This window comes from Chelmon rostratus, chromosome 16 (genome assembly GCF_017976325.1).
Source record: "Chelmon rostratus isolate fCheRos1 chromosome 16, fCheRos1.pri, whole genome shotgun sequence".
In the NCBI taxonomy this organism is placed as follows: domain Eukaryota; kingdom Metazoa; phylum Chordata; class Actinopteri; order Chaetodontiformes; family Chaetodontidae; genus Chelmon; species Chelmon rostratus.
Window position 1 is genome coordinate 19,820,718 of NC_055673.1, and position 21,429 is coordinate 19,842,146.

Below are 21,429 nucleotides of genomic sequence, written 5' to 3' on the forward strand. Positions count from 1 at the left end.
TCATTTTTTTCCTCTTTCCTGTCACTTACGACGATGACTGTTGATACCCATGTTGAAGATGTGGGGAATACAGTGTCAGCGGCAAGTTACAATATGATAATATGGTGCTCAAGTTCCGAGAAGTAATGGTTTTGAAAAGCATGCTGCAGCATTCAGGGACAAGCAGAAAGCTCTGACATTGGCAACTTCAGTGCTGTCTGAAGAGCTCATTTCTTAGGGCTCTATAATCGATCCTCTATTGTTCATCAAACACATGCTCCCCTTCAGTAAAATGACCTGTTGTCATAGTCTCCACTTCAACTGCCACGCTGATGATGCCCTGCTCTACATCTCCGTTGAATTCATCTTCACTGCATCTCACTCCATCCTGACCAACTACATCACCAGATTTAAATCATATACTCAAGCCAACGAATACTGCAACTAACATTACATAACATTATCTAACTAATTAATCATTTGGGTGGTAAAAGCTCCTAGAGGCTGAGGTGACATCTTCAAATGTCTTGTTTTGTCTGATCAACAGTCCAAACCTAAAGGTATCCACTTCAGTCTCAGAGAGGACAAACCAGCAGATATTCACATATGAGTAACTGGAACCTGTTGCCAATTATCACCAATCACCTCATCAATTAATCAACTAATCGTTTCAGCTATAAAACCAACTTTCCAAAATTGAATGGTGACAAATCTCTAATTAAAAGTCAAACACAACTTCTGACTGACCACTGGCAGCTCCACTCGGTCTCCCTCACCTCACATCTGCCACATCTGTAGCCTCTCATTTGGACACCAAGCAACTCTCATTACTGAAAGTGCTGCTTTCTACTTGAAAAACGCAGCTCATCTTTGCCAATCCCACCCCTTTTAAAACTGTTAAAGCTCTTAAAACTCTGATCCATGCCTTCATTACATCCAGCCTGCAATAGCACTTTTTATGGCACATCCTCTGAAGGTCAAATTGGCTTGTGAATGCAAATGGTTTTGGCAGAATCCTTGAAGGTACCAACAAGGAAAAGTCTTTAAACATACAAGGTATTAATAAGAGGCTAAAGCATTGTCTTTAAACCTGCACTGACAAACAGTATTATTGGTGGTGAACTCGGCAGCGAACATTTGCTTATTTTCACATCCAGGAGAAACAGAGCTTCTGTTCTGGTCACCTTATGACTCAAACTCTGATTTGGTTTCCACCAACTCCTGAGGGAAACACTTAGCTCTTTAGCTGCTAAATGCTATGCTCCGGTATGTTCGTGATGTTTTGTCCAGGCAAGGTTACGTAGAGTAAGTGTAGCAGAGCTTTTTCTGCCTGCAATTCTGATGTGTGTGGTGAGAAGGAACCAAAAGAGAGAGGTTGTGGCCCGTAAAAACAATGAACTGAAAGATGCTAAAATGCTCTGTAAAACTATGGGGAAGTGCAGAGTTTCACACAAATGTAGCATTGTTAATACAAATAACAATTAAACTTCTTTCAGAAACTGGCCTAAAGTTCACTTGTACTACTTGTAAACTGTTCTTCAAGATGTAGACAATGAAGTAGAATGTGATGATTTAAAGACTACTTTTCCCATTGAAGTTTATCTGCCAGGTCCTGCCGAGCAGTGGTGTGATGATGATGTTGGAAGAACTTCGCTGATACAAGCTTGAGTTGAAGAGACCTTTATTAACAAGCAGTATCAGGTCAGATGCCGGCCATCCGAGAGAGCTTCAGGGTCAGATCAGAAGACTCTGCCCTTAACATACAGACAACACAATATATAGCATGACGTTTTGTCTTACTCCACCCAAATCTTTCCTATCTCAAAGACCAGATCATGCTCTGGGCAGTGTCCCACTAAGGAATGTTCTCCTTTGCGACAATCTATGTCTACATCTATAGATGATTTAGTCCTAATAGCCCCTCAAACATTACCACCTCTGGTTTATCTTTTCCTGATCTGACCCTACGTGGCCTCACATACCACAACAAGAGTGGTCAGCATTTTCAACATCAGTTAACCCCTGATCATGCTTAATCTGACATATATTTGATATTTGGTTGATCTGATCATATACCTCACCATCAACCTTCCATTCCCTACTTGCTCTTATTGTCCTTACTGCCGCTGCTACATCAATAAGAATCAACTCAGTAAGTCTAAAATCCATGTACTTCCATCTTTGGAGACAATGAGGGAAAAAAAAAGCCACTGAGAGGCTGAGGGAGATGAGGGAGAAGAGAGGAAGGACTGATGAAGACACAGAGAGTTATTGAAGGAAAAGACATTAATGGAGTGGTTAAAAATAAGAATGAGGACTGGCCCTCAGTGTGGAGCTCTCTCTCCCGCTGCACTCCGAGTTTTCAGAGCATGTCCAAATCCTGCTAATAACTCTCTGTCAAAGCGGGAGCACACACATACACGGGTATTCACACATGTATGCACACACTCTGTAGCACTCTATCATCTCCCTTCTTTCATTTAGAATGACGAACGTCTAAGACGTACGTCCACTGTTGGCGAGACAAGGACTGAGAGCGAGGAGGATACAGGAGAATGTGATGAAGTAACACTTAAGGTCACGTAAGTGCAGAAGGCAAAGGCTTAAAAGGCTTATGTGGTATTCACTTCGGCGAGAGGGTAGGGGACAGACAGAAAAACAGACAGACAGATAGAAAGGAGAGCTAGGATAAGTCAGGGATGGAACCCATGGTGGCATAACTACTAATGGGAAAGATCATGCTCCTGAGATTACCATAAATCAGAGAAATAAGATTAAATTCAGAGAACTGCAAAAGGATTCACTCCTTCCTTTTCGCCTAAATATGCATTCTCAACTCCTGAACATGTTGAATATTGGATACCCACTTGATCCAAGCACACGTAGCTAAGTAAATTCCCCTTATATGTCTGCTGATACTGGGAAAGAGTCAGCTTTCCAAAACCAAAAGTAAAAGGGGCTTTTTTAATGTCATATAAATTACTAATAGAATGACATTTTACAACAACAACGCACCAGATTTTCTGAGGTTTAACAAACACTTCCTCATGGCCCCTCAGGACAACAGTGGCTGACCCCTTTTCAGGAACTCAGACCTCCATCTGGGGGGAGGCTAACCTCATTTAAAACACTTCCATAGGAGGGCAAGGCTATTTCCATCTGGGTCACAAAGACAAGAAATAAAGTCCTCCATCCAGAAGTAACAATGGCGTTTATGTGACTGAAAACAACCTGAGGGCCTTCATGTGTCCATTGCTTGGGTTCAAAGCAAGCAGATAAAGATCAATTCTGCTATGAAATCTGTGATTATTTAATAATGCAGGTGAACTTATTCCTACAAGTCCATGGAGAATCAGGAGGTTTGTGATAAAAGCCTTCTTGGCACTTGACACTGACAACCTCATTCCAGTTCCTGTTCAATAAAAAGCCACGTGTCTTTCTTGTGAATCTCTCCGTCTCTGCATCGCTGCGTTTCAGTCATCCAAAGAATACAACCTGCTTCCGAGCGTCCTTTTTCTGATGCTGTCCTCGACCACAAAATCCTCTCTGGCTGTTCAATTTTTAATCAGAAAGAAAAGAAAATCAAACATGCACTTGCACAAATACGCCAGCGTATGAGAATGCATGCACACATATTCTTTACAAATTCCTTGCAGGGAAGAGATATAAACCAGCTGATACCACAAGGAAAGAGAAGATGTTCATTTACATTGTATTTCTATGATATTTTTCAAGAAGCGGGACTTGTGGAAAGCCTACTCCCAGCCATACCTTATGAAATATTTACACCGAGAAGCTCATCTTCACAGCACGGTAACGGCACACATTTATTCACCAGTTCAGGCTTCCAGCTGCTCCACTGTTCCCTTTCCCTACATGTATGAGACAGTATTACATTATTACTGAATTATTCTAAACATCTGCATATAATAATAGCGAGTGCACACAACGTGAGCTCAGACGTGAGTGAAATTTGTTGTGCTGAGTCAAAGACAAAAGCAACATGCATTCAGACCTGTGCTGTAACTACACATCTTCAACACATTTCCGCGCCCACTTGGCGGTCGGACACAAAACCCAGTCACTGCAATCCTTTAGATGCACTTTCCTCCCTTTACAACAGCAATTCCACGCATTCAAATGAACAAAGTGCACGGTAATAGAGCGAGGCGGGTATTCGCAAAGAGAAAAGTGTAGGCAGCTCTTACAGCCTTTTTTTTTTTTGTTGATTTCAGTTAATGGCAAAGACGCCGCAGGTTTTAAAGCTGCAACACATTTGATGGAGGCAGTAAATCAAGCATTTGCTCCAGTGCCACTCAAAAGTGTTGCTTCGAGAAGGACTTGTGCTCGGCAGCATACGGCTCAGGCCAGCGCTGCATCTGTCCGTGTGTACGCAGCAGAGGAGGGAGCTGGAGCCGGCCGTAGCGCACCATGTGTTTGTGTGGGAAGGGGCAGGTTCGAGGAGACGTCTGCACAGTTGGTGCATCAAAGGGAGTCGGGCTGTAACATTTGTTGCTTGCACAACACGCGAGTCTAATAGAGGATGCAGGTTGCATTTAGTGAAGGTGGAGGACTGAGAGAGTGAAAAGAAAAAGAAAGGAGGAGAACAGATCAAAAAAGTATGAAACAAAACAAGAGAGGCACTGATGGATAATTAATGATGCTCTTCTCTTCCTCCCTCAGCCTGTTTTCGTCTCAGTATCTGCTCCATGCGGTGCTATGACCTTTAGCTTGTGTGTAATTCTAGCACAGGGCCTGAGCATAACAATATATGAAAATCCATAGCGTCTGCTGCACACTGAGCAGACCAAAGACAGCAGGCTCGACCGCTGACAGGCTGTGGCCCTCCACCCAGACAGCTTATTATATCTGCAGCAGCCCGGCTCCCACGGGGGAGACGCAGCCACAAGTTAGCTCGTCATCCTCCTGGAGACAGCTTGGCCTCAGCAGCTGAGCAAGTCGCAGTTCAGAAGCCATGTCCCAGTTCTCCAAGAGCACACTGACATTTTTAAGACACAATTGGAGACATCTGAGCTTTTCTATCCTCCAAGATAATCCAACCGATTGTCAGAAAATCATGACAGATATTAATGCACTATCACACCTTACACTAATGTATAGATCCATACATAGAAGAAGGCCTTTTATTGATTCTGAGGCCTTAAACAAGATCGTGAAGTGCTTAATCGTTTGGTTAGGTTCAGGCAATGAAACTACTTGGTTACGTTTTGGAAAAGATCATGGTTTGACTTAAAATATGTAGGTTAGTTACATAAATTACTTAGAAGAAATCAGCGTTCACTTTTGGCTTCACATGGAACATGAACCCTGGATGAAAGTAATGTGCTTGACCCCTCCGATCACACCAACCTTCTTCTTTGGCGCTCTTTATACTACGTCATTTGACACGTCAGGAGTGAGAATGGCCTGTTCTTTTGGAATACCCTGCACACTGAAAAATTACGTTTAAACAGGTAACCAGTGCCTTAAAAAGAGATACTGTAGCTTCCTGACCAGGCGTCCAATTGTGACAAGATAGGAGCGAGAAAGGGGTTGACTAAACATGTCCAAGTCAGGACGCACCAGTTCTTAAATCAACCCAAGCTATGACCCTTCAGTTGAGTTCAGTTCAATATGAAACTAGGCCTCTGTGGACACTGCGAAGCTTGCAATGATGTTTTCGGTCACCAGTGTAGCGAGCAACAATACTAAAAGCTGCTGAGAGTTGCACAAATGAAGAATTTAAAGGCTCTGAAAACCTTTTCCAGACTTGCCTCACACTGTGAGTGTGGCTCATGTTGTATCTGTATCAACGTTACAACAGTTTTGGTCATTTCACATGAAAATGTCTATATTTGTGTGGATTTCTTTGTTTGCTTGTATTGTTTTTGCTTTCCATGCTGGTTTTAACTGGGCGGGACTCATTGGAAATAGGTGATGTCAGATTTTAGCAACATCTGAATCTGCTTACAGCTGTCTTGTGTTCACAGTTCACTGTGAATCAAATCTGATTAAAGCACACATACACAGAGAAAGTCTTAAGAAATAAAACCCACAAGCTTCAACTTTGATTGTTGCTCATTTAGACATGAATATTAAATAATATATATAAATACTTACAATTTGAAACCAAGTTAGGAAGTGAATACAGCAAATCTCCATATCAGCCCTACAATGGTTCCTGGATTCCCATCGAGGATATAATTGACACTTTGTCTGTCAAACTGAGCCTTAAACAAATGCATAGCATCCACAGATTCCCCTCAGGGGTCACAAGTGTAGCTATTCTGCTGCTGAGGTGAAGGAGAATCCTGATACAGTTCTATCCTTAGCTGCAATCGATCTGCTGACAAACAACACCCATCTTCCCGATCCTCTCGTTTAGCCTCTCCTTTTTCTTTCCCCCCTTCCTCCATCCATCTCCCTTCTCCTCCAAACTGTCTCCAATGTCACTTTGTCGTTTTTTAACAGCCCTTGATCTTTGCTAAATGCCTTGGGCCTAGCTTGCTGCTGCCTGAGCTCCCCTGGTATCGCTGATCTAGATCTTTCCGTCCTGCTCCTGCCAATGCGAACTGGCAGCAGGACCGTTTGAAGCCGGCCTTCTGGCCTTTCTCCTTGTTACTAAACTACCCAAAAGTGGGTTCAGACGCCTCGCGTTGTGCTGGGATTCATGAGTGCTGTCGTGGATTAGTTGCCTGGCTGAACGGACAAGACACGGGAGCGGCGACGGAGGCTGAGAGCAGTCAGTCTCTAACCTTTGCACACCTGACATATAAGAGCTCAGGTTCAATGAGGTGCTAGCGTACATATCTATTGACTACAACAAAGTCATTCAAAAAGTTGTCATGTAAGAACTAACCTGCATGCATCAGGAGAAAGATTATTCCTCTAGCATCCGTTGAGCGGCTGGGACAGTTCGAACAGCTTGCGGTTGAGTTGTAGCTCCAGTGTAAATGATATTGTAAGGGCAAGTTAAATAGGACACTGAATCAAACCTCTCTCCTTTCAACCTGCTAACAGTATCACGTTGCCTGCGAGGTGGATTGTCCCACATGCACCGGGAGCTTAAAGGGTTACTGTGAGGTTTTTTAAACTCTCCGAGGGCTCTAAAAAAGGGGACATCCCTCACTGAGAGAGGCCTCCAGGGTGAAGGGCTTTCGAGGCAGCAGAGTATATTTTTGCTCATGTCCCAGAGCAGCACGCCGCACCGGCGCAGCGCCAAGAGCCCAAAAGACACACTCCTGAGCTGCGTGCGGAAATCACACGCACTCGTCTGCAGTCACAAGAATACACACCGCAGGGACACGCGCTTCCCGGGATGATGATGGTAATCATTCTCCCAGCATCAACTTCCTCTCCTTGATGCTCGAGGCAATTACTCACTTATTCAGGTCAAGGATTGTGATGAGAAATCAGTGATAAAAAAAGAAAAAAAGACAGATAGATGGAGCACAGGGCATCACTAGGATTTGGCAAGTTGTGGCATGTCCCATAGCTTGACCCACTGCAATCAAAATGAAGCTTTTCACCTTGTTAATATGTCCATGGCATGTTTTTTTACATTCTACAAGACATGAGCATTTCTGCTTTGGAACTGCAGTGGACCAACGACATTCTCAAAAAACGTTTCTAACGTCGTAGAGAGTGATAAGAAAAATTACTATTCTAACCCATCGACTCGTAGGCGACCCCGTACAGATCGCTCTGCTTCCTCTCGAACATGAATGGCTGAATGACTCCCATATTACCACTTGCCACTGTGTAGCACACTAGCAGCTAGCAAAACAGAAAACGAGCAGAGGTCTGTGTGTTTGATGAGCAGGTCGCAGGTGAGCAGGTGCGCTCGAGTCTCAGGTGAGCGACGCAGAGGTGGGTGGAGACAGAGACGTGAATATTTGCATACTAATAGAGCCACAGATACCAAATGAAGGCAGAGATTTGGAGTTACATCTGAGCCATTTTTAGGCATGACGTGATTTTTTTCACGAAACAAAGTTTTATATGTGTAATTTGATGAAGGGTGATGAGTTTTGGGGGGTTTAATCAATACCAGGAGAGGAACTTTATAATCTGTATGATCAAAAGCAAACACTAGTATATAACAGAGGAATTACTGAATTAAAGCTGACTGCACCACACAAACTACTTCCTGCCTAGATACTATTATTTACACCCGGTAACTGTCAGGTTTTGCCTTTGTAGCTGACTGAAACAACAAACTGCCATTAGTTACATGGGACGTGGCTAACACGTTTGGCCTGACACTTTAAAATTATGAAAATGCGATTTCATAATGTAGTGTGTGATGTAATGTGGGAATATTTGACAAAAAAATAACATAATGTACCTCAAATTACACAATGCTAAGCTAATAATGACAAGTTAGCATTCTAAACTGCATGAATGACTAAATCTGAGTCACACATAATTATCATGGATGTATATATAAACAAAATAAAGTTATGGCTACATTTACAACAAAGGTCCATTTAATTTTAAATAAATCATTTGGCCACTGAAACTGTGACACTGTGAGTTATGGTATAACTTGTGAAGCTACAGTGACTTCATGGGATGATTGTTTTAGACGGAGCTGCACTACAAATGTCGCCAGCTGTGGCAAACTAAAGTCTTAAATGCTGAGACATTTGTTATATAATAATGGTGCACCCCAATTTAGTAAATCAGTAGTTTGAAAGTAGGTAACAAATCGCTTGTGGAGCCAGTCCAGGACCAGTGCCTCCTCTAAGCTGATACGGCAGTGACGTAGGTCGGATATTTCATCACACAGACCAAATCCTATCTCGTCAGTCATCATTCATCCCTTCAGATTGCTCCCAGAAACTTAGTAAATGTAAGTGGATTTGGCAATTTTGGAGTAAATGTTATTACGTGCAGGGACAAAGCTTTTGGTTTATTGAACTGAGGAGTTTTTTTCAAGGCCAACTCAAGAGGGTGTGAGCAGTGAGGAAGATCCATGCAGAACACAAGGGCAAAAAACATCAAAAAAAAAAAAAAAAGGTGACATAGGTGGGAAGAAAGTCATGTCAGGGTGAGAAAAACAAACGAGGGAGCTCCGATCATGTGGCGCTCAGGAGAGTCGGGGGTGTGAAAGGCAGATGGGAGAGGCAGCAGCATCAGTCTTTTCCAGCTGCTTGTCGGCACACGTGGACGGCAAGGTTACGACCCCTCTGGCTTTCACTTGTTGTCTTCTCCTCTCTACCCTCCTTCTCCGTATCGCACTCCTTTTTTTTTTCCACTCATCGCATTTCTCCTGCAGACATCCGATGTGCTGTACGCCGGTTTCTAATCACCCAGTGATAAACACCCGCACAGGCCCATCCCCTCCCCCCACTCGCTCCTTGGCTGCTGACGTTCCACCTCGCATGCCAACACATGGTGATCACGCATCCTTGGAAACGTGTGACTCATACAACGAATGTATTGAATTAATCTATAAAAATAACGATCTTGGCGGCATTTGTGTTTACAGATAGGTGAGCTGTGGGTGCACGTTAGCCGTATTGCTACATCTCCACGCATGCAGATACAGTATTAACTCTTCACAGCGTGTCTTGTGCTGCTCTTTCGCTCTGGCTCTAATAAATCCTGTTATCTTTACATAATGCAAAGTTGTCCTGAGAACATCCACAAATCCCCTTGGTGCGTTACACTCGGCGATTACGTTGATTGGGGCTCTGATGTGCATCCCTCCAGCAGAACTGGTGTGTGGTTAGAAAAACAGGAGGAGTCGGGGGGGAGGGGCGACGGCTCTTGCCTAAAAGTCATCACTTTAATATAAGGCAAAGGACATTGCTTTCTAACACACTTACATAAAGAGGATTTAGCCTCTACTTTGCGTTCTCACAACCATAATCTAACTCTCACTCAGCCACGCTTATTTCATGCGACTTCTCTTTATGCCGAGAAGATTTGATCAAACGTATTTGATGACACGTCTCTGCATAATGCAGCAGGTTTCCAGTTCAAAGGGATGCTCTAAAATATTCAACCCACTCTGGAAAATCATGAAAGAAAGGGAAATCAGACGCCTTGATGGTATTTTAACTGTGGAACTGGGAAACACAAGGACATACGTATGTGACCCAAAAGGCTCCTCCATTCCCAAATAAGGCAGAGGCATGCAGCATGTGATGTGCAGGGAGGCGGGGGGAGAAAGCTCGGGAAACAACCTAAATGCAACGCATCACTGAGGGGAGATACGAGGGGTGACTGGAAAACTATGCCATACCGCCTCACCACATCATGGCTGTCTCACTTTCATACTTCCTGCGCAGGTGATGAAAAAAAAAAAGAGAGAAAGCATCTAAAAATACCAGCACAACCCCGCAAACAGCCAGCTCAGCGAGAATTTCCCCTTCACAAGCGATCATGTCGCACCAACAGCGGCCCGCCAGCTGCGTGATGGAGATATCCCACAATGCAGTGCAGGGACTCGTACAGTACTGGTGCGCAGGGCTCACCCCGGGGTCAGATGGAAAGATCACACGTACAGACAACTCCTCGTCTTGCTCGCAGACTCTCTTATGTCCTCCCTCTTTCGTCTCCCGCAGGCTCGGTGTGAAGCTCACACTTCAGCCCGCTGCTGCCGAGCAAAGAATCACATCCTCGCTGGTTAGCGGCTTCCTCGGGTTCTCATTTTTACCACAAAGCTGTGCGTGCGTTACAACTGCTGGAAGTGTGACTCTTTACTACAACTGGGTGATAAGGACATCTGTCAGGACGAAAATCAACGCTGCTCCTTATTTTAGCTCTGCATAATTAGTCTGTTCCAAATTCCAGGTAGTGTAAAAAAAAATATGGCATTAAATTACAGTAACTCATCAAAATGTTAGCCATTACAAAGGGGTTACATCCTGGATTCCACAAGAAAAAATAAATACAGCAATTTAACTGAATAGAAATAATTAATTAAAACTCACTTAACTTAATCTTAACAAGACTTTAAATGTTTGTTTTTCAGCAGTTATCCCCGGTGAAGGTTATTTAGCCAAGACTGTTTTTATTATCTATTTATCTGCATCCTACGTTCTCAATAAAGTATTTTGTAAGTCGAATTAATGGTAAAAAGGGGGAATTTTTACACTTTTAGAAATTTTAAGATGTATTCTTATTACATATTGTATGTTTTCCATGTAAGAAAATAGTAAGAACTGCTCATCATGATTTCCCAAGCCAGAGGTGACGTCCACATGCTGCTTGTTCATGTTACAGTCCAAAACCCGGTAATATTCAATTCCATGTCGCGGCTAATAAAAGCAGAAAATATTCCCATGTGAGAAACTGACTTTCTAGCCAGCAACGACATTATGAGAGCAGTGACAGTGAGTTGTTTGCTGGGCAGCTAAACAATGAGCTTAAACTCACTATGAGGCCCTGCAAAGCTGAGAGGAGCTGCAGATTTACTGATTACTCTGTAGGTTGGTCGCTAAAAGCAACCAATTATGCACATTATGTCACATTCACACCGTCATTTCATACACTGTATAAAATATTGATGATAGCTGCTTTTAAAAAAAAACAAACATATGCATTAACACATCTCTGTTTTCAGCTGTAGCTCTCCCTCTCTCACCTTCCACCTCCTTCACTTTCTCCTGTTATCTCCCTCTCTCTCCTTTCCTGTTCTCCAATCTTATTCTCCATTTTTTTGTTTTTTTTCTCCTCTCTCTTTTAATATGTTAGCGAGAGCACAGATACATCTCACATCTCCGAGGTGGAGAGAAACAGCTTGCACAGCAGCACGGCAGTCGGATCAGTGACAGCCGTGCGAGCTTCGCTGCAGTCGCTGTCGCTGCTTTCATTTAAGACCTCTGTATTGTGTTGTACTGCAGATCTCCAGATCTGCTGTATGTAAAGGACAGAGGCTGTTCTGTTCACAGCTGACAGCCAACCCGCTAATCCCGCCCTGTTTGCATGTCTTTAAGAATTATGTTTGGATGTCGTGACTGTGCGTGAGATTGCGCACGCTAGGGCACGCGGTGACGTGATGCACCTTCATGTTTCCACTAATTGACAGCTGGTGTCAGTAATAGAAACTTAGCAATGCGCCAGCAAACGCAAGGAAGATGCCAAACGTGGATGCAAACAATGCAGGTTAAAAAAATAACTTTGCAGATGTTTCATGAGGAAGGAAATTCATTCAACATGTCTGACCACAGGGAACAGATGCACACCTTCACTTGTTTACAAGAACCCACCTTTAGAACCACTTTAATGCTTTAACTGAGCATCTTTCCATTGTGCTATTGCCACTTAGCAGAGTGAAAGATTTGAGTACCAGCTCCACCAGCACGAGCATGTTAACAGTCATTCATGCTAATTAGGAAGTCACAGAGGCATGTCCCATGACTTTGCTTCAAAACTCTCCAGCCCACATGAATCACTTAAACCTCCCGACATTAGCGCCTCCTGATGACCACTAATCCGGCACAACAGCTAAGCAGCAGCAGCAATAAAAGCAGCACTCTCCAAACATTTTTTGGAGATCTGATCAAATTCGTGCCGAAAATAAAGGTACAAAGTATCTCCACAAATAAACATCAAAGAGAAAGCCACGAGCACAGCAGCTCACATTATGAGAGTATCACGCTGTGCTCTGAGAGGCAGACGGAGCATTTAATTGAACAGACTCTTCAGAATAATGCTGCTCTTTTGCTCACAGCTCCACAGAAAAAAAAAAAAGGTTGCTATGTGATTGCACCAGCCGCTGAAGAAATGAGTCTGCAGTCATTACGGCTGCTTGTAAATGCATCCAAGCCAGCCGGCGCCAGATCGATTTTTCTATTTCTGATTGGTCCTCTGTTATTGCCCTGAGAGCCCTGCGAGAGGCTGGCCGGGGGAAAAACGCTGAGCTTAATTGATGCTGTCACGGAGCGGTATTGCTCCTTTGTCGCAATACCGCTCTATTCTCACATAAAAAAAATAAAAAATACAGGCATGACATCCACTACTTTGTTTATATTCATGCGGATGAGGTGGAGGCACAGCTGGTGGTTATTCTGCCGTAAAATTCCTCACATTCTGCTCAGGCGTAGAGTAGAGTAGAGCTTTAATGTCCCGGAGGGGCAATTTAGCCTACAGACAGCAGCCAATAATAGTAAATTCAAAAGGAATATAAGGTTGTGGGGCTGAATACAGTTCATCAATGAAGAGTGATCTTGCATGTTTTTTGTTCTCTCCCAAATGCATCAAAACCAGATTTAACCGGTTTGCAACTTGAAAACTCCTCCTCGTCTTACAGGCAAACTGGAGGAGGTCCAGTCGGCCTTGTGTCATGGCTAACATCTTGTTTTGAACAACATTACATTGGAGGTAAGAGCCACCTACCTTCCATAGTCTGGGTACCTTCTGCAGTCCCAGACTCATAGATATACGTAAACATGCCTTTTAGGAGTTTACTCCGAGTGCTGTGGGGACCAGGACTGTTCCTCTCCTCCAGGCCTCTACCCTGTCTCTGATGACTATAATTCAACATATCAGAGCAGATTACAACACGCTTTCAATTCTGCATTCCAGTCACAGATCTGATACCTTTCCAGGCTGCCCACATGTTACCATTTCTCACTTGTCTCTGTCTGTTTGTGAGGAATTACCATATTTTCACAGAAAGTAATGTAACATGATGACAAATCTGCACAGGACGTTTTAAAAATGTCCCAGTTTCTGCATTCAGAACAGTGATTTAGTGTCTGAATAGAGGCCTCACCATGACGTCTTGCACTGTGTCCTGTCCTCTCTTCAAAGTCGGCTGCTAGACTGGAAGTAAACAGCATTATGATCAAGCTCCTCTGACGGTCCCATAACAGGGCTGCTTGCACAGTATACAGTATCCTGAGGTTGCACACTGTTTCAGCCATTGTGTTACACCAGTGGGTGTTCACATATATACACACACTGCTTCCCTGCACTTTACAAGTCTGATGAGGGTCCGATCTCAAGGGCGGTACAGAACCTTCGATTTGAAGATCGGAGTTGGAGCGAAACTGCAGGCGTTCCTGCACACTGTCAGATACTTTGCACTTGCTCTTCAGGGTTTTGCAAGCACAATAGAGGGCAGGGGTGTGTGGTGGAGCCGTGAAAAACACCATCTCCATGATAGAACAAAGACAATGGACCAGGCAACAGGACCGGCGAATGCCTCTTCTGCAGGCAGTTGTATCGAACAAAGACTGAGAAACTGTCAAACAGAGGAGACTGGTGCAGCAGCCCCCCACAGGTGCAGTGCCCTGACTTCAACTACAACTTGTTTGAAAGGTGCATCTTAATCAAGAGAGGATGCCTGAGTTGAGAGCCGTGAGAAAAGACAATAATTTTGTTATGCCTACTGTACAGTTTCTCGGTCCACGGGGGCTAATTAGCTATTAGTTAGTTTAGGCTGAATGTACGTACGACAGAGTCAGACAAGATGAACTAAAAAATGCACCGAAAGAAGATGGAAGGCTAATTAAAGACTAACAGGAAGAGAGTGGGAGAGGTGCAGAGAAGAAGCAGCGAAATGGGGAAAGAAACATTCTTGTGGTCTGGGAGAGAAGAGCTGGACGGCAGAAGAGGAGGGACGGAGGCAAAGAGGAAGAGGCTGCTTTGAGATACCATCTCTACAGAGGTATTGCTGGAGTGAGCAGCGGCTGTGTGTTCTCCACCACACATTATCAGCTGAGAGCCGCTGGCCCATCCATGCTAAAGAACACACGCGTACACCCTCGCTCACACACTTCTCTCCCCACTGACTTCATTAGCTAAACCACATGCCGAGCTCAGGGAGTAATTGGCTGCCCTTTCAGCCTCTTAATGGCGAGTGGAGAGGAAGGGAGAGGAGAGAACAGGAGGCGAACAAGCAGAACTACTGTCATTTCTCCACTCCAAACTTATTTTCTTACTTGCTTTCCAGAGATGTTTTTTTATATATATATATCCTTTCTCATTAGCTACTTTATTGGTTTAACCCACTGCTCTTTTGTGGCACTTCCTCTTCCTGCTTCATTTATTTTGACGCTTCTATTGGAAGACAGGAGGAATCACTTACCAGTCCCATCAAATTATTCCACATCAGTGCTGATTGGATTCATTAAGAGTCCGCTAGACCTTACAACAACCACAGATTTGAACAGTTATGTTGCTTAAGCTTCATATCTGATTTGTTCAGTCGTGGAGCGTAAGTACTTTTGATCAAGAATTGTACCAAAGTGCAATTTTGAAGTAATTGCACTTTATTTGAGGATTTCCATTTTGTGCATCTTTATACTTCTACTTCTATTTTAGAGGGAAATATTCTACTTTTTTGTCCATGAGTTGTTGATGGGACTTCTGTCTGGTTTCATTTAAATACCTTTTTGATTCACAAAGAGATCTAATTATCCAATTTGTCACTGCAGATAATAGATTAGAGAAAAGACCAAAATATTAAGATACATTTGTGAAGCAGAACTTTGTTTTTTTTCTTCTTTCCTGTCATATTAATCATCTCACGACCCCTTAGATTTATTTCGTGACCCCCTGGAGGGACCCAGCCCTTCCATTTGGAACCAGTAAACTACCAAACTCCACTGTGTAAAGTAGTTAAAACTAGCTCCAGTGACCAATACTTACGCACTGATTCATCATTATTAACAATCTGATGCAAAATATGGTATTATAATTCACAGAAGTACTTTGTCTTGTAATGGAGAACTTATACATGGTGGTTTTGCCACTTTTACTTATGTAAAATATCTGAGTACTTGCTCCATCATTGGATGTATTCATTTCAAAGTCAGTGACTGCAGTCTGATCATAACATGGGGGCAACAAATCCAAACGCATACTAACAACCTCCATTCTCAAATTGGTAAATGCAGTAAGGCTCATCGCTGGCTGTGCTCTAAGCCACATGGAGCGTCACACTCGGGCCGACTGGTGGCAGCTTTGGTGTAGGCCCGCGCAGCGTTTTGCTCTGAGCCGTCCACCTCCAGCTGAGCAGCTGCTATCTCGGCCTTATCAGACTGCATGTCTGACGGGCGGGAGACGCCCCTCCCAGTAGGATCAGGGCAGATTATAGGGCCGGCAGAGTGGACGGCAAACACAGACCTCGTGTCAACCCATGCAGGCTGCATCCCCCTCGTCCTACTCCGCTACGTATGAAAACACAGCCACATAGAAAGAAGGCTTACAAAGCTTCTCTGACTCTCACGAGTTTCATGGTAAAGATGTAACAATTCGCAAACCTCCTCGCCTTCTTTTTTCCCTCTGCACTCCACCAAACACATGGGATTCGGTTTCCTAGTCATGAGGAGTGCTGCTCAACCTGTGAAAACAGTTGTATAATGTGTTCTGTGGCACCGGAGGGGCTTTGTAAAGAGAGAGGAAGAACACTAATGATGTCATAGTGATGTTATCGGGTTATTTTTGGCCTGATGTTCAAATGTTTACAGAAACATTGCACTGTAAGCAGAGGTTTGAAAGAAGTGGGCCTTTAGGATGCAGGGAGGTCTCATGAAAGATGCTTCTCTGTTGCATTATGGGAATCCATAATCCATGCAGTGTTGTTGAAGCTTAGCTCATACTAGGAGCTGACAGTCAGCATATCTTTGTCTCTGCTACCACGATTTGGCCATTCTTAGTTTAATTTTCCTCTTGTGAGTCTCTTAAACTTTCAGGAAGTGCAATACAAAATCACTTGAGCACCACAGGTCGGCTTTTAAACATCAATGTCTCATAATGCTCAAATTAAATAAAACTAAGATTTACTCTGGGCTCTGTTGATTTACACTGGACAAACTGCTTGAATATAATCATTAAATGGGACACAGTGACATGAGTGCATTACACGAATAGTGAGAAGGCAGAGGCTCCACACCTGCTTGTACTATTCACACCTAAACAACAAAGTTGGTAAATTCAGTAAGTTTAGGCAACTAAAACTGGTTGATTATGCTGAGGTAAAGATTGTGACCCTGGTTAAAGCCCTAAAATCCTACTTTTACAGTTAGTTCCTACTATGACCAATGTGGTCTGACATGAACACAAAACAGTTCTGGCTTTTTCACATGAGAGTTTTTATGTTTTTTCTAGATAAAATGTCTTGTATCTGAAACCTAACAGCAATCATGATCACTCCAATCACAGTGACTGTTCATGGGAAAGTGGTGTTTGCTCAGAGTACTAAAGACAAAATGCAACATAACTCTCATTAAGGATAAACAGAACCATTTCCTCTCCATTACTGTGTTATACCACCAGACCACAGAGACATTTTACACCGAGCCTTCATGTCTTTGCTACTCTCTTAATGCTTATGCTCTCTTTTTTGAAGTAAAGCCCTCACAGTTCTCCTCCCAGAAAACTCCACTGGTCTTGCACATCCATCATCCGTCAACATGTACAAACAGCAGGCCTCTGCAGGGGGACGTTGACCTGACCCCAAAGCCCATAGGCCGCTCCGGCTCCACCGAGGCCTCCGAGCACCAGGGGCATTCAAAGGTTTTGATGTGCGTAAAACGCTTCAGAGGAAAGGACGTCTCACTTCTTCTCTCCTTGCGTGGTTACCTTGTGTCTTAGCCCCCCCCCCAAAACCGTCCACCGGGGATGCATGGGGAGACGCAAGTGAGGGAAATGTGGATGCAATATAAGAGAATTGAGATGCACCCCTTGTCTCCCTGGAAGAAAGAACAAACTCCAAGAGGCTGCTCCTGTGCGTTTCCCTCCCCTGATCCACCACTGACCCGTGTTCACGTCACAGGACAGAAACCTTGATTCAAAGTGACTTTCAGTCCGCGTGCTTATGTATTCCATGCATGCGTGGGGTCGGGGGCGTCTTGTCAAGAATTTCCTGCAGCATCGCATGAGAGCAAGGTCACCTATACGGACAGCACTAGACTGTTCCTGTGAAAGCCTGCAGCGTAGAATATAGAAAGAAGTACTTTGCGCACAGTGGAGACGAGCGTGAAAGAGCCACTGAAGAGACTAAGAGGCGATCATGAAGCCATTTCCCTTTCCCCCTGCACTGCAAATCACCTGCCTCACTGAAACACACCTCGACTACGACATCTATCATTTTCTAGGTGCTTAGCGCCTCAGGGTTAAAACCCTTGCTGGTGTGTATATATATATATACAAGTTATGAGTGTGTGTGTGTGTGTGTGTGTGTGCAGGCGGTGACTGAGAGAGAGGTGCTCCAGCACACATTTATCTTCTTATGTAACAACTTGACGAGCATTAACGAGACTAGCGGTAGGAAATGCAGGCTAAACGCTGCCTCTGCGCGACAAAAACATCAGCAGCAGTTCCACAACCTGTTCAAACTGAGTCGAGCAGGTTTTTCCTTATCCCCAAATACGAATCAATTAGTCAGGACCGCTCCACCACATTCTCATTAACCCGGGGTCAGCCCCGATGACGGCCACATTATAAGATCCTTCTTCACTCTTTACACGATTAGCCGCCCTGAATGGCAACTGAGGAACGACCACGGTGCCTTTCGACCCTATAACTGCCACTCGTGTGACACCTTTGAATATTCCTGAGTGGGCGACAGCTGACTTTCTGCGCAAGATCTCACTTCTTGGTGCCGAATGCCGAGTCTGACGGGGACCAGTTAACTCTGGGAGGATTATACGGAAGGCGCACAGCAGCTTGGTGGCATTTAGGAGAGTAAACGTAGAGGCAAATGTATCGTATCAGTGCAGCACAGCGGGCCCTGAATCAGGCACAGACGGGCTCGTTATCTCAAGGAAAAGGAGAGCTGAGGTCTTGAACACCTAAGTGACAGATGATAATTAAAGATGCCACGTTATATACCCCAAGGACCACCAGGCCCCCGCCTCTTATTTTATCTATTTTAGTCCACAACATCACTGTCAATGAGCGAGGCAAGCTCTGCTCTGTCTCCAGTGTGGATCAAATGATAAATAACATGTTTATACGACACAAGAGATGCAGAGACAGCAGCTGTAAGAGGGTGTGGGCTCACCGAGCAGACCACAAGCTGCATTATAACCACACTGATTGGCTAGTTAAGCTGCTATCAACCGATCACCAAGCAGTGAGATAGCCTCACTCGCAAAGCCCCCAGCCTGATACTCACTCAGAGAGAGGAATTACACCTTGCAGTTCTGTTAACACTGCCACAGGTGACATATTTTGATTGCGCAACAGTAAAAAATATTGTATTTTATGATCCATATTGTCCATGTGCAATTCAAATATTCAAGGCTATATTATTTTTATACCCTTGTATATCATGTACATCTATGTAGTTCATTTTTATTTTGTATCCCTATTTCCTGTCTATTTGTTCTTTTTCTACATCTCATTTTCTTTTATTCTTGCTATTATTGCTGTCTGCTACACCCTGTGTGGGATCAATAAAGTAATATCTTATCTTATCTTAAAGAAATACAGCAGGAAAGACAGGGCATTTCTATAACTATTAAATACTTAAACATTTAAGATATTTGATAGAAATCTGTATCAACATACTATTGACTTATGACTGACAGCTGGGAATGGGAGTAACTCATTATTTCTACAACTGCCTGACAAGTGAGACTTACATGTTATTTATCATACCTGTTTCAGCAGGCTTTGCATAGAGTTGGCAGCCCCCTGCTGGTCTAATAGTGCTAATAATGGCTTTTTTCATATAGTGCATTTCATACATAGATAATTAAATGGGATTCAGCCATTGGCCTGGTTTTAAGGCTGCAGAGAGGGATTAAAGGTGGCCCTATCTGTTATATATATATTATACTATATTACACTTAAAATAAGGAGTACATTTAAAAATAACCTAAAATAATAATAATAATAATAATAATAATAGTGATCTGTTCTGGTCATGTTTTAAGCGATGGGCTTGTGTCCAATGAAAAAAGGCACGTAATTGGAAAAAATGTCTTACGATTTGGAAATAAAACAACTTTTTGATTTGATTGATTGATTTTTTTCAGTGTTGTACTCATGTGCCACAATGATGTAATGTTTCTGAGTGAAAATATCTTCTTTTGGGGTCTTTTCAAAGCAAATATTAACATGTGTTTGCGATTAAATCAGCATATTTCTGCCACCCCCTGTGGTCTCCACGCCGCCTTTTGCCACCGCATGGATATTCCTCTAGATCCGCCCCTGATTACAGCTTTGGTCATTATTAGTGGGGCAGAAACAAGGCAGCAAATAAGAGGATACACTTCAGTCTCTTGTTTATCTCATATCTTCCTGCCTGCCTCTTTCAGGGAGATGGGAGATGAACGCACCTCATGGCTCTAAAACACAGAAGTGTAAGATCCAGAGCACCACGATGCGCATCCATCCCTGCCTCTTGTCCCGCGTTAAGATCATTCATAAAAATGGCAGGCCGACACCGCTACCATCCTATTGGCTGCACAAAAGAGGCTTTTGGTCTTTTTATTTTACTGTTTAACTCGATTAAGGCACCGTGAGGGAGATCAGCCTGAGCGGAATGCACAAAAAACGCCAGACATCTGTCAAACAGGGCATCTTGTCAGACTGCAGGGGGTACACGGGAATGTTTCCACATCACATCCTGCTGGCTATGCTTCACTCGGCGCTTTATTGTCATCACACAGCCGAAATACGCACCGTTTCAGCGGGTAAACAAAAGCGTCTGCATCGCTTTCCCAGCCGCCGAGTTCATTCTACCAGCGATAGCCTTACAGAAAACATGCATGTACTCAGTGGGCTGCACATCCGCGATGTGTACGGATGTCGAGTCTGTTCCTTACCCGATGGAGCCGAGGTGGTGTCTGTGGAGGGCAGGAGGAGGGTATCCCTGCTCCGGATCAGCGGGGCCGGTGTGCAGGACAGCCGCGTAGAGATGCAGGGATGCTCCGGTGCTCCTGCCGGACCGACCAAGATCTCCGTCTGCTTACTGCTGCTGCTGCTGCTGCACACTCACACACATCCACACACACACCGACTGACTGGCTGAGTGACTGACTAAGTGGCCCTTGGCTACAGCAGCCGAGCCCTGCAGACCATGTTACCGTGCAGGAGAGAGGCAGCAGTGACGGTGCTGCGGTGCGGGGTGCGGGGCTGGTGGCGGTGCTGCTGCTGGCGGGTCCTCTCCTCCAGGAGCCGGGTTCGGGACGTGATAGCAGCGGAGGACAGTGTGTTTAAAGGGTGAGCGCCGTTGGAGTGGATTTAAACGGGGGGATGGTTTCGCTGGGATTACGTGGTAGGGGTTTAATTAGACAGCGCAGCGCCTATTGGCACCGACGATGCGCACAGCCCTCCTCCTACTTTCCTCCCTCTCTGGCGCTCCCTCTCTTCTTTCTCTCTCCGCCTATGAAGCCGATTGATGTGTGTGTGTGTCAAAACACAATCATAGTGCACCATTAACAATATAGTTTACTGCGCCACGTTTTTATTCTTAATGATGGAGAAGAAGACTGCATAGGGGTCAGAAACAAGCGCGCACATTATACACAACTAACA

At 44.1% G+C, this 21,429-nt stretch overlaps 1 protein-coding gene across 1 annotated transcript in view; it reads right to left on the reverse strand.

The window, feature by feature from the left end:
- LOC121619255 (hippocalcin-like protein 1) overlaps nucleotides 1-21,079 on the reverse strand; it is a 36,883-nt gene extending 15,804 nt beyond the window's left edge. Inside the window, exon 1 of the mRNA XM_041954817.1 lies at nucleotides 20,718-21,079. The gene's annotated coding sequence lies outside the window, so the exon portion shown is untranslated. The remainder of the gene's footprint in view (nucleotides 1-20,717) is intronic.
- Between the last annotated feature and the right edge of the window lie 350 nt (nucleotides 21,080-21,429).